Genomic DNA, 13,467 nt, shown 5'->3' on the forward strand with positions numbered 1-13,467 from the left:
CTACTAAAAATGCAAAAATTAACTGGGTGTGGTGGTGCATGCCTGTAATCCCAGCTTCTTTGGATGACTGAGGCACTGGAATTGCTTGAACCTGGGAGGTTGCAGTGAGCTGAGATTGTGCCAATGCACTCCAGCCTGGGCAACAGAGCAGACTCTGTCTCAAAAAATAACAATAATAATATTTAATTAATTTTAAAATAAAAACAAAAAGAGAAGATCTGATGGAATTAGAAGTCATAAACCTTGGCTGGGCACAGTGGCTCACGCCTGTAATCCCAGCAATTTGGGAGGCCAAGGTGGGCGGATCACGAAGTCAGGAGATTGAGACCACCCTGGCTAACACACTGAAAACCCGTCTCCACTAAAATACAAAAAATTTTCTGGGCATGGTGGCGGGCGCCTGTAGTCCCAGCTACTCAGGAGGCTGAGGCAGGAGAATGGTGTGAGCCCGGGAGGCGGAGCTTGCAGTGAGTTGAGATGGTGCCACTGCACTCCAGCCTGGGCGACAGAGCGAGAAAAAAAAAAAAAGTAATAAACCTCAGGTGATAGGTGAAACCACGAATTTGCCTTGAAAACTGTGTTGGTAACAATAGCCATAGCTAACAAGTACTTGCTGTGTTCCAAAGCTCTTTTTTTTCTTTAGCACTTCACTTGTATTAACTAATTTCGTTCTTCCAACAACTTTGTACGGGTACTGTTATTATCCTCGGTTTTTACAGATAAGGAAACCAAAAGACAGCCAGGCACCATGGCTCATGCCTGTAATCCAAAACTTTGGGAGGCTGAGGTGGGAGGATCACTGGAGCCCAGTAGTTCAAGACCAGCCTGGGCAACATAGCAACACCCTGTGCTTACAAACAAAAAGAAATTAAAAACTAGCCAGGCATGGTGATGCATGCCAGTAGTCCCAGCTATTTGGGAGACTGAAGCAGGAGGATCTCTTGAGGCTAGGTGTTGGAGGCTGCAGTGAGCTATGTTCACCTCACTACATTCCAGCTTAGGTGACAGAGAAAGACCCTGTCTCCAAAAAAAAAAAAAAAAAAAAAAAAAAGGAAACCAAGAGAATGAGCACTGAAGCAACTTGCCCAAACACACTCACCTTGTAAAAATGGTATCGTTAATCCATTTACATTGAATGTATTGAAAAGGAGTGCCCAAAGAGAGAATCTTCTTTTTTGTTGTTGTTGTTTTTTTGTTTTTTTTTTTCCTTGAGACAGTGTTTTGCTCTGTGGCCCAGGCTGGACTGCAGTGGCGCAGTCTCGGCTCACTGCAACCTCTGCCTCCCAGGTTCAAGCAATTCTTGTGCCTCAGCCTCCTGAGTAGCTGAGATTACAGGTACGTGCCACCACACCCAGCTAATTGTTTTATTCTTTGTAGAGATGGGGTTTCACCATGTTGGACAGGCTGGTCTTGAACTCCTGGCCTCCAGTGATCCATCTGCATTGGCCTCCCAAAGTGCTCGGATACAGGTGCCCAGCATCCACCGTGCCCAGCATCCAAAGAGAGAATCTTCTTGAGGAACTCAAAAGACTTTTATCTTTTGGACAAGCAGTTCATATTTCTGCATTAATTAGGGATTTTCACATTTTACTTCATTTTACACTACTTTTTTGTTGTTGTTGTTCAGTGGTATGACATTTTCACCAAGGCACTGAAAATTCCATTTGCACTAATGTCCAATGTCATATATTCCTACCATGTTGCAAATATAGTTCATTTGCCCAGCTTTATTGAGGTATAATTCACAAATAAAAATTATATATATTTACTAGGTACAACATGATGTTTTGCTATCCAAGCATACCTCATGTAATTGCACTACATTTTATTGTACTTCACAGATACTATGTTTTTTACAAATTGAAAGTTTGTGCCCACCCAGTGTCAAACAAATCTTTCGGCATCATTTTTCTTTTTTGATACAGAGTCTCACTCTGCCGCCCAGGCTGGAGTATAGTGACACGATCTCAGCTCACTGCAACCTCCTGTGGCAGGCCAGGTCTCACCAATGCAGGCTTCCATAACAACTCTTTCAGTAATGACTGAGTGGTTAAATTAAATATTAAAAGCCAGTGCCCTTATAGAAAGGCTGGGATATAACAAAAGGCCATCGAAACGTTTGCCTAGGCTTTTCCTGGGCCTTAAAGCATGAGAAAATAACGAAGGAATTCTTTTTTTTTTTTTTTTTTTTTTTTTTTTTTGAGATGGAGTCTTGCTGTGTCACCCAGGTAGAGTGCAGTGGTGGGATCTTGGCTCGCTGCAACCTCTGCCTCCCAGGTTCAAGCAATTCTCCTGTCTCAGCCTCCTGAGTAGCTGGGATTACAGGCGTGGGTCACCATGCCTGGCTAATTTTTTTAATTTTAGTAGAGACAGGCTTTCACCATGTTGGCCAGGCTGGTCTCGATCTCTTGACCTCATGATCCACCCGCGTCAGCTTCCCAAAGTGTTGGGATTACAGGCATGAGCCACCGCATTCAGCCCATAAGGAAGAAGTTCTTAACAGGACCCATTTAGGATTAAACAAGTTTTATTGTGGGTCTGAAGAAACTCCCCAGGTCTCCACAGACAAGTTTACTGGGAGTCTGAAAGAACTTCCCAAACCTCCATGATTTAGCGGAAGCCAAGATAAGGGTAATCACCGGGCACCAAGGCAGAGCTTGCGGTGAGCCGAGATTGTGCCGCTGCACTCCAGCCTGGGGAACAGAGCAAGATTCCATCTCAAAAAAAAAAGCACCCCAGCATCTAGATCCATTAGATTAAGTGAATTTACTGAGGCTCCAGAGGAAGGTCTTTAGGACTCAGACCTTAGTTATAGATTAAAAGAAGTGAATCACTTATGTCTTTAGATGAATGGGCACTTACACGTAGACATATAGCTTAGAAGGTATATAAGCTCTGGAAAACTTTGTAATTTTGAGTGGGTCTGGTGATAATTTCCAGGCCTTCTCCCTGTAACTGGTTGCAGAAATAAAAACTCTCTTTCTCCCCAGTTCCTCTGCATCTCGTTATTGGGCCATGAGAAACAGCAGCCCGACCCTCAGTTTGGTCAGGGAACAGTCCATCTCCCAGGTTCAAGTGATTCTCCTGCCTCAGCTTCCCTCGTAGCTGGGATTACAGGTGTGTGCCACCACGCCTAGCTAAATTTTTTTGTATTTTTAGTAGAAATGGGGTTTCACCATGTTGGCCAGGCTGGTCTCCAACTCCTGACCTCAAACGATCTGCCCGCCTCAGCGTCCCAAAGTGCTGGGATTACAGGCATGAGCCACTGCACTGGCCTCAGCACCATTTTTCCAACAGCATGTACTCACCTCGTGTCTCTGCATCCCATTTTGGTAATTCTCACAATATTTCAAATTTTTTCTTTAGTATAATATCTGTTATGCTGATCTGTGATCGGTGATTTTTGATGTTACTTATTGTAATTGTTTTGGGGTACCACAAGCCATGCTCATACAAGACAGCAAACTTAATTGATGAATGTGTGTGTTGCATCTGACTGCTTCACCGACCCGCCATTCGCAGTCTCTCTCCCTCTCCTCGGAGCTCCCTGTTCACCTAGACACAACAATACTGAAATCAGGGCCCTTAAGAACCCTATAATGCCTTCTGTGTGTTTACATGAAAGGAAGAGTTGCATGTCGCTCACTTTAAATCAAAGCTAGAAATGGTTAAGCTTAGTGAGGAAGGCATATCAGAAGCCAAGATAAGCCAAAATCATTTTCCAGAAAAATGATTCCTTTCAAATTCTGCTGCTCATTGACAATGCACCTAGTTACTCAAGAGCTCTGACGGAGTTGTACAAGTAAATTAATGTTTACCTGCCAGCTAACACTATGTCCATTCTGCAGCCCATGGATCAAGGAGTAATCTTGACTTTTAAGCTTTTTTTTTTTTTTGAGATGGAGTTTTGCTCTTGTCAACCAGCTGGAGGCCAGTGGCGCAATTTTGGCTCACTGCAACCTCTGCCTCCCAGGTTCAAGCGATTCTCCTGCCTCAGCCTCCCAAGTAGCTGGGATTACAGGCGCTGGCCACCATGCCCGGCTAATTTTTGTCTTTTTTTTAGTAGAGATGGGTTTCACCATGTTTGGCCAGGCTGGTCTCAAACTCCTGACCTCCGGTTTAAGTTTTATTATTTAAGAAATGCATTGCTCTTTCTCTTAAGCACGCCACTGAAGATCCTGGTGTCACCATGGGCCACCGCCCCGTCCGTTGTTACCGGCATTGTAAGAACAAGCCGTACCCAAAGCCTCGCTTCTGCCGAGGTGTCCCTGATACCAACATTCTGATCTTTGACCTGGGGCGGAAGAAGGCAAAAGTGGATGAGTTTCCACTCTGTGGCCACATGGTGTCAGGTGAATATGGGCAGCACTCCTCTGAAGACCTGGAGGCTGCCTGAATTTGTGCCAATAGGTACACAGTAGAAAGTTGTGGCAAAGACGGCTTTCATATCCCAGTGCAGCTCCACCCCTTCCACGTCATCCGCATCAACAAGATGTTGTCCTGTGCTGGGGCTGACAGGCTCCCCACAGGTATGCAAAGTGCCTTTGGAAAGCCCCAGGGCAGGGTGGCCAGGGTCACATTGGCCAAGTTATCACGTCCATCCGCACCAAGCTGCAGAACAAGGAGCATGCGAATGAGGCCCTGCACTGGGCCAAGTTCAAGTTCCCTGGCGGACAGAAGATCCACATCTCAAAGAAGTGAGAGCTTCATCAAGTTCAATGCGGATGAATTTGAAGACACGGTGACTGAGAAGCGGCTCATCCCAGATGGATGGTGGGTCAAGTACGTCCCTAGTTGTGGTCCTCTGGGCAAGTGGCAGGCCCTGCACTCATGAGGGCTTCCACTGTGCTGCCCCCTCTTAATACTCACCAATAAATCCTACTTCCTGTCCACCTTAAGTTTTTTTTTAAACAATGCATTTAGTAATGTTACAGCTGCCATAGGTGGTGATTCCTCTGGTGGATCTGATCAAAGTAAATCTGGAAAAGATTCACCATTCTAGGTGGCATTTAAAACATTCATGAATAGGCCAGGGGCGGTGGCTCATGCCTGTAATCCCAGCACTTTGGGAGACTGAGGTGGGCGAATCACTTGAGGTCAGGAGTTCAAGACCAGCCTGATGAAACCCTGTCTCTACTGAAAATACAAAAATTAGCTGGGCATGGTGGCGTTTGCCTGTAATCTCAGCTACTCAGGAGGGTGAGGCAGGAAAATCGCATGAATGCGGGAGGCAGAGGTTGCAGTGAGCTTAGATCACGCCACTACACCCCAGCCTGGGTGATAGCAGGCATGCACCACCATGCCTGGCTAATTTTGGTATTTTTAGTAGAGACGGAGATTCATCATGGTGGCCAGGCTGGTCTCAAACTCCTGACCTCAGGTGATCTGCCCACCTCAGCCTCCCAAAGTGCTGGGATTACAGGTGTGAGCTGCGGCACCTGCCCTGTGTTTTGGTTATTAATGCCTTGTCAGATAGATAGTTTGCAGATAATTTCTCCCCTTCTATGGGTTGTCCGCTCACTTTGTTGATGTTTTCCTTTGGGGTGCAGGAGCTTTTTAACTTAACGTGATCCCATTTGTCCGTTTTTGCTTTGCTTGCCTGTGCTTTTGAGGTATTACTCAGGAAATCTTTGCCCGGACCAATGTCCTGAAGACTTCTCCCAATATTTTCTTGTAGTAGTTTCATAGTTTGAGGTCTTAGTTTTAAGTGTTTAATCCATTTTGATTTGATTTTTGTATATGGTGAGGGAGAAGTCTAGTTTCATTCTTTTGCATATGGATATCCAGTTTTCCCAGCACCATTTATTGAAGAGACTGTTCTTTCCCCAGTGTATGTTTCTGATAACATTGTTATAACGAGTCCACTGTACTGTGTGGATTTCTTTCTGGGTTCTCTATTCTGTCCTAGTGGTCTATGCATCTGTTTTTATGCCAGTACCATGCTGTTCAATTACTATAGCTCTGTAGTATAATTTGAAGTCAGGTAATGTGACTCCTCCAGTTTTGTTCTGTTTGCTCATGATGGCTTTGGCTATTCTGGGTCTTTTGTGGCTTCATATAAATTTTAGGATTATTTTTTCTATCTCTGTGAAGAATGTCATTGGTATCTAATAGGGATTGTGTTGAACCTATAGATTGCTTTGGGTAGTATGGACATTTAAAAAATATTGATTCTTCCAATCCATGAATATGGAATATTCTTCCATTTATTGGTGTCCTCTTCCATTTCTTTCATCAGTATTTTATTATTTTCATTATTAGAGGTCTTTCACCTTTTTGGTTAATTCCTAGGTATTTTATTTTATTTGCAGCTATTGTAAATAGGATTACTTTCTTGATTTTTCAGATTTTTGCTGTTGGCATATAGAAATGCTACTGATGTTTGTATGTTTATTTTTTATCATCCAATTTTACTGAATTTGTTTTTCAGTTCTAATAGTTTTTTGGGGGGAGCAGGTTATTAGATTTTTCAAATATAAGATTATATCATCTGCAAACAAGAATAATTTAACTTCTTTCTTTTCTATTTGAATGCCCTTTGTTTCTTTCTCTTCTCTGATTTCTTTCTCTTCTCTGATTTCTCTAGCTAGGACTTCCAGTACTATGCTGAATAACAGTGGTGAAAGTGGGCATCCTTCTCTTGTTCCAGGTTTTAGAGGAAAGGCTTTCAGTTTTCCCCCATTGAGTATGATACTGGCTGTGGGTCTGTCATATGTGGTTTTTATTATGTTGAATTATGTTCCTTCTATACGCAGTTTCTTGAGAGTTTTTTTTTTTTTTTTATCACAAAATACATTGATTTTCCCATCTCAGCCTCCTGAGTAGGTGGGACTACAGGGACACACCACCACACTTGGTTAATTTTTTATTTTTAGTGGAGGTGGAGTCTTGCTATATTGGCCAGACTGGTTTCAAACTGTTGGCTTCAACTGATTCTCTCACCTTGGCCCCCCAACGTGCTGGGATTACAGGCATGAGACACTCACTGTGCCTGACCAAGATGTTGAATATTATCAAATGTTTTTTCAGCATCTAGTGAAGTAGTCATATCGTTTCTGTCCTTTGTTTTGTTGATATGATGTATTACATTGATTGCTTTGCATATGCTGAGACATTCTTGTATCCCTGGGATAAATCCCACTTGGTCATGATAAATGATCTTTTTTAATGTGTCATTGAATTTGGCTTGCTAGTATGTTGCTGAGGATTTTTGCATCAACATTTATCAAGAATATTGGCCTCTAGCTTCCCATTCCTTTCCCTTCCCTTCCCTTCCCTTCCCTTCCCTTCCCTTCCCTTCCCTTCCCTTCCCTTCCCTTCCTTTCCCTTCCCTCCCCTCCCTTCCCCTCCTCTCCCCTCCCCTCCCCTCCCTTCCTTTCTTTCTTTTTCTTTCTTTCTTTCATATTTTGGATGTGTCTCTGGTTTTGGTATCAGGGTAATACTGGCTTTGTAGAATGAATTTAGAAGTATTCCCTTCTCCTCTATATTTTTGAACAGTTTGAGTCGGATTGGTATTAGTTCTTTTTTAAATGTTTGGTAAAATTCAAGGGTGAAGCCATTGGGTCCCAGGCCTTCCTTTGCGGGGAGACTTTTTATTGTGGCTTTGATCGCATTTCCTGTTACCAATCTATTCAGGTTTTTTATTTCTTCATGATTCAATCTTGGTAGCTTGTATGTGTCTAGGAATTTCTCCATGTCTTCTAAATTTTCCAATTTACTGGCATATAGTTGCTCAAAGTAGTCTCTATTGATCCTTTGAATTTCTGCGTTGTCTGTTGTCATATCCCATTTTTCATCTCTGACTTTATTCATTTGGGTCTTCTCTCTTAGTAAGTCTGGCTAAAGGTTTGCCAATTTTGTTTATCTTTTTAAAAAAACAAGTTTTCATTTCATTGATCTTTTGTATTGTTTTTTCATTTCCATTTTATTTGTTTTTACTCTGATCTTTATTATTTCTTTCCTTCTAGCAATTGTGGGGGTTTTTTTCTTGCTTTTCAGTTCCTTAAGATGCATCTTAGGTTGTTTATTTAAAGTTTTTCTACTTTATCGATGTAGGTGTTTATTGCTATAAACTTTTCTCTTACTATTGCTTTTGCTGTATTCCGTAAGTTTTGGTATGTTGTGTTTTCATTTTCATTTCTTTCAAGAATTTTTTTTTTTTTTTTTGAGACGGAGTCTTGTTCATTCCCCCAGGCTGGAGTGTGGTAGCGCGATCTCGGCTCACTGCAAGCTCCGCCTCCCGGGTTCTCGCCATTCTCCTGCCTCAGCCTCCCGAGTAGCTGGGACTACAGGCGCCCGCCGCCTCGCCCGGCTAGTTTTTTATACTTTTTAGTAGAGACGGGGTTTCACTGTGTTAGCCAGGATGGTCTGGATCTCCTGACCTCGTGATCCGCCCGTCTAGGCCTCCCAAAGTGCTGAGATTACAGGCTTGAGCCACCGCGCCCGGCCAAGAAATGTTTAAATTTCTATCTTAATTTCTTCATTGACCCACTGGTCATTCAGGAGCATAGTATTGAATTTCCATGTGTTTGTATAGTTTCTAAAGTTCCTCTTATTTTTTATTTCTAGCTTAATTCCATTGTGGTGAGAGAAGATACTAAATAGATTTCCTTTTTTTTTTTTTTCACTTTTTTTTTTTTATTTTGAGACAGAGTCTTGCTCTGTTGCCAGGCTGGAGTGCAGTGGCGTTATCTCGGCTCACTGCAAGCTCTGCCTCCCAGGTTCACACCATTCTCCTGCTTCAGCTTCCCGAGTAGCTGGGACTACAGGCACCCACCACCCTGCCGGACTAATTTTTTGTATTTTTAGTAGAGACAGGGTTTCACCATGTTAGCCAGGATGGTCTCGATCTCCTGACCTCGTGTTCCACCTGCCTTGGCCTCTCAAAGTGCTAGGATTACAGGGGTGAGCCACCACGCCTGGCTTTTTTTCACTTTTTAAAGACTTGTTTTTTTTGGCCTAAGATATGTTCTCTCCTTGAGAATGCTCCATTTACTTAGGAGAAGAATGTGTATTCTGCAGCTATTGCATGAAATGCTCTGTAAATATCTATTAGGTCCATTTGGTCTGTAGTGCATATTAAGTCTGACTTTTTTGTTGTTGATTTTCTGTCTTGATGATCTATCCAGTGCTAAAAGTGGAGTCTTGAAGTCTCTAGCTATTATTGTATTGAGGGCTATCTCCCTCTTAAGCTCTGATAATACTTGCTTTATATATCTGGGTGCTCTAGTATTGGATGCATATATATTTGTAATTGTTATATCTCTTGATGAATAGACCCTTTGTCATTATATAATGAACTTCTTTGTAGTTTTTATAGTTTTTGTCTTGAAATCTATTTGGTATGATGTAGTATAGTTACTCTGGCTCTTTTTTGGCTTCCATTTGCATGAAATATCCTTTCCCTATTTTCAATCTATGTGTGTCTTTATAGGTGAAGTGTGTTTCTTGTAGGCAACAGGTTGTTGGGTCTTTTTTTTTTTTTTAATCTATTCTGCCACTCTGTGTCTTTTGATTGGAGAGTTTAGTCCATTTACGTTCAATATTATTATTGAAAAGTAAGCACTTAACTACTTCAATGGTGATACTTGTTTCCTGGTGGTTTTGTAGTTCCTTCCCTTCCTTTCTTCCTTCCTTCTTGTGAAGGTGATTTTCTCTGGTGATATGTTTTAATTTCTTGCTTTTTATTTTTTGTGTATCTGTTTTAGGTTTTTTTTTTATTTGAAGTTACCACAAGGCTTGTAAATATCATGTTATAATTTATTATTTTAAACTGATGAAAACATAACACTGTAAAAACAAATAAGCAAAGAGAAAACTAATAAAAATTCTACACTTTACCTTCATCTCCCCACTTTTTAACATTTTGTTTTTTCTTTCTATATCTTATTATATTGTCTATGTCTTGAAAAACTTGTTATTTTTTGATAGTTCATCTTTTAGTCTTTCTACTCAAGGTATGAATAGTTTACGCACCATAATTACAGTGTTATCATATTCTATGTTTACGTGTGTACTTACTATTACCAATGAGGGTTTTTTTTTTAATCTTCAGATGATTTCTTATTGCTTATTAATGTCCTTTTCTTTCAGATTGAAGACCTCCCTTTAGCATTTCTTGTAGGACAGATCTATTGTTGATGAAGTTCCTCAGCTTTTGTTTGTCTGGGAAAGTATTTCTCGATGAAGTTCCTCAGCTTTTGTTTGTCTGGGGAAGTATTTCTCCTTCATGTTTGAAGGATTTTTTCACTGGATATACTATTCTAGGAAAACAGTTGAGTTTGTTGCGGTAGTTGTTGCTGTTGTTGTTGTTGTTTTTCTGATCTTTAAATATGTTATGTCACTCTCTCCTGGCCTGCAAGGTTTCCACTGAGAAGTCTGATGCCAGATGTGTTGGAGCTCCTTTGTATGTTATTTGTTTCTTTTTTCTTGCCATTTTTAATATTTCTTCTTTATCCTTGACCTTTAGGAGTTTAATTATTAAATGTCTTGAGGCAGTCTTATTTGGGTTAAATCTACTTGGTGTTGTATAACCTTCTTGTACTTGAATATTGATATTTTTCTCTAGGTTAAGAAAGTTCTCAGTTATTGGCTGGGCGTGGTGGCTCACATTTGTAATTCTAGCACTTTAGGAAGGTGGATCACCTGAGGTCAGGAGTTTGAGACCAGCCTGACCAACATGGAGAAACCCCATCTCTACTAAAAATACAAAATTAGCCCAGCAAGGTGGTGCACGCCTGTAATCCAAGCTACTTGGGAGGCTGAGGCAGGAGAATCACTTGAACCCAGGACACAGAGGTTGTGGTGAGCGGAGATTGCACCATTGCACTCCAGCCTAGGCAACAAGAGTGAAACTCCGTCTCAAAAAAAAAAAAGAAAAAGAAAAAGAAAAGTATCTGTTATTACCCCTTTGAGTACACTTTCTACCATGATCTCTCTTTTTATCTCCTCTTTAAGGGCTGTAACTTTTAGGTTTGCCCGTTTGAGGCTGTTTTCTAAATCTGGTGGGCATGCTTCACCATTTTTTTCTTTTTTCTTTTGTCTCTTCTGATTGTGTATTTTCAAATAGCTTATCTTCAAACTCACTAATTCTTTCTTCTACTTGATCAATTCTGCTGTTGAGAAACTCTGATGCATTCTTTGGGATGTCGATTAAATTTTTCAGCTCCAGAATTTCTGCTTGATTCTCTTTATTTCAATCTCTCTGTTAAATTCATCTGAGAGGATTCTGAATTCCTTCTCTGTGTTATCTAGAATTTCACTGAGCTTCCTCAAAACAGCTGTTTTGAATTCTGTGTCTGAAAGATCACATATCTCTGTCAGTCTGGGATTGGCCACTGGTGCCTTATTTAGTTAGTTTGGTAAGGTCACATTTTCCTGGATGGTCTTAACGTTTGTGGATGATTGTTAGTATTTGAGCATTGAAAGTTTAGATATTCATTTTTAAATTATTTTTTAATTAATTTTTTTTTTTTTTTTTTTTTGAGACAGGGTCTCGCTCTGTCACCCAGGCTGAAGTGCAGTGATGAGATTGCAGCTCAATGCACCCTTGACTTTCTGGGCTCCAGCAGTCCACCCACCTGAGCCTCCCAAGTAGCTAGGACCACACGCATGTGCCACCACACCTGGCTAATTTTTGCATTTTTGGTAGAGACAGGGTTTCACTTGTTGCCCAGTCTGATCTTGAACTCCTGAGCTCAAGCAGTCCACCCACCTTGGCCTCACAAAATCCTGGGATTATAGGCATGAGCCACCATGCCCGGCCTGGTTAGATATTTATTACAATTTTTGCAGTCTGGCTTATTTGTTTCTGTCCTTCTTGGGAAGGCTTTCCAAGTATTCAAAGGGAATTGAGTGTTGTGATCTAAGATTTTGGTGACTGCAGCTGTATCTGCATTAGGGTGCACCCCAAGCCCAATGATGCTGTGACTCTTGCAGACTTGTAGAGGTACTACCCCAGTGGTCTTGGGTAAGATCTGGGAGAATTCCCTAGATTACCTGGCAGAGACTCTTGTTCTCTTTCCTTGCCTTCCCCTAACCAGAGTCTCTCTCTCTCTCCATGCTGAGCTGACTAGACCTTGGGGAAGGGTGACATATGAACCCCTGTGGCCACGACCACTGGGACTGCACTGGGTCAGACCTAAAGCTAGCACAATACTGGGTCTCACCCAAGGCCTGTGGCAACCACTGCCTGGTTACCGTTGTTTCCTCACAGCCCACAGGCTCTACTGTCAGGAGGTTGTGAAACCAGGCTTACTGTCTTCCTTTCAGGGAAGTGCATTCCCCATGTTTCCAAGTATGTCCAGAGATGTCATCCCATCTGGGAGTCAGGGCCTGGGGTTGGAAAACTTAGGAGTCTATCTGGTGCTCTATTCTACTGCTGACCTGGCACCCATGCCACAAGACAAAGTCCTTCCACTCTTCTCTCTCCTTTCCTCAAACAGAAGGAACCTCTCCCTATGGCCACCACCACCCCAGGCCCGCAGCGAGTATGACTTGGCTACTGCCAGTGTTCACTCAAGCCCCAAGAGCTCTTCAGCCAGCTTCTGGTAATTGCTGCCAGGCTGGGTCTCTTCTTTGAGGACAAAGGGCTCCTTCTCACCTAAAGCAAGTCCAGAAATGCCATACAGGAGCCAGGGCCTGGAATCAGGGACCCCAGGAGCCCACCTGGTGCTCTATCTCACTGTGACCAAGCTGATATCCTAGCTGCAAGAGGAAGTCCGCTTTACTCTTCCCTCTCCTTTCGTCAAGCAGAGGGAGCCTCTCCCCATGGCCATTGCAGCTGGGAATGCACTGGGTCACACCTGAGGCCAGCACGGCACTGGGTCTCACCCAAGGCCCACAGTGGGTAGGGCCTGGCAACCACTGATGTTTATTCAAGGCCCAGGCCCTCTTTAGTCAGCAGATGATAAATTCTGCCAGGACCGGGTTTTTCCCTTCAAGGTGGCGGGTTCCGTTCCAGCCCAGGGTGTGTTCAGAAATGTCATCTGGGAGCTAGGGCCTAAATGGGGGCCTCAGGACTCTGCCTGGTGCCCTATTCTACTGTGGCTGAGCTGGTATCCAAGCTGCAAGATACAGTCCTCTTTACTATCCCCTGTCCTCTCTTCAAGCAGAAGAAAAAAGTCTTGGCCAGCTATGGTGGCCCATACCTGTAATCCCAGCACTTTGGGCCATCAAGGCTGGAGGACTGCGTTAGCCCAGGAGTTTGAGAGCAGCCTGGGCAACATAGTGAGACCCTTGTCTCTACAGAGAAAAACAAATTAGCCAGGCATCGTGGGGCATGTCTGTAGTCCCAGCTCCTTGGGAGGCTGATGTGAGAGGATCACTTGAGCCTGGGAGGTCAAGCCTGCAGTGAGCCATGACTGCATCACTGCATTCCAGTTTGGGTGACAAACCAAGAGCCTGTCTCAAAAAAAAAAAAAAGAAAAGAAAAAAAAGAAAAGAGTCTCTCCCACAGCTACACTACCT

At 42.7% G+C, this 13,467-nt stretch overlaps 1 pseudogene; it reads left to right on the forward strand.

The window, feature by feature from the left end:
- Positions 1-4,084: 4,084 nt before the first annotated feature.
- Positions 4,085-4,834, forward strand: LOC126933422 (60S ribosomal protein L10-like; annotated as a pseudogene).
- Positions 4,835-13,467: the final 8,633 nt, after the last annotated feature.

Source organism: Macaca thibetana, chromosome 13 (genome assembly GCF_024542745.1).
Source record: "Macaca thibetana thibetana isolate TM-01 chromosome 13, ASM2454274v1, whole genome shotgun sequence".
Taxonomy (NCBI): Eukaryota; Metazoa; Chordata; class Mammalia; order Primates; family Cercopithecidae; genus Macaca; species Macaca thibetana.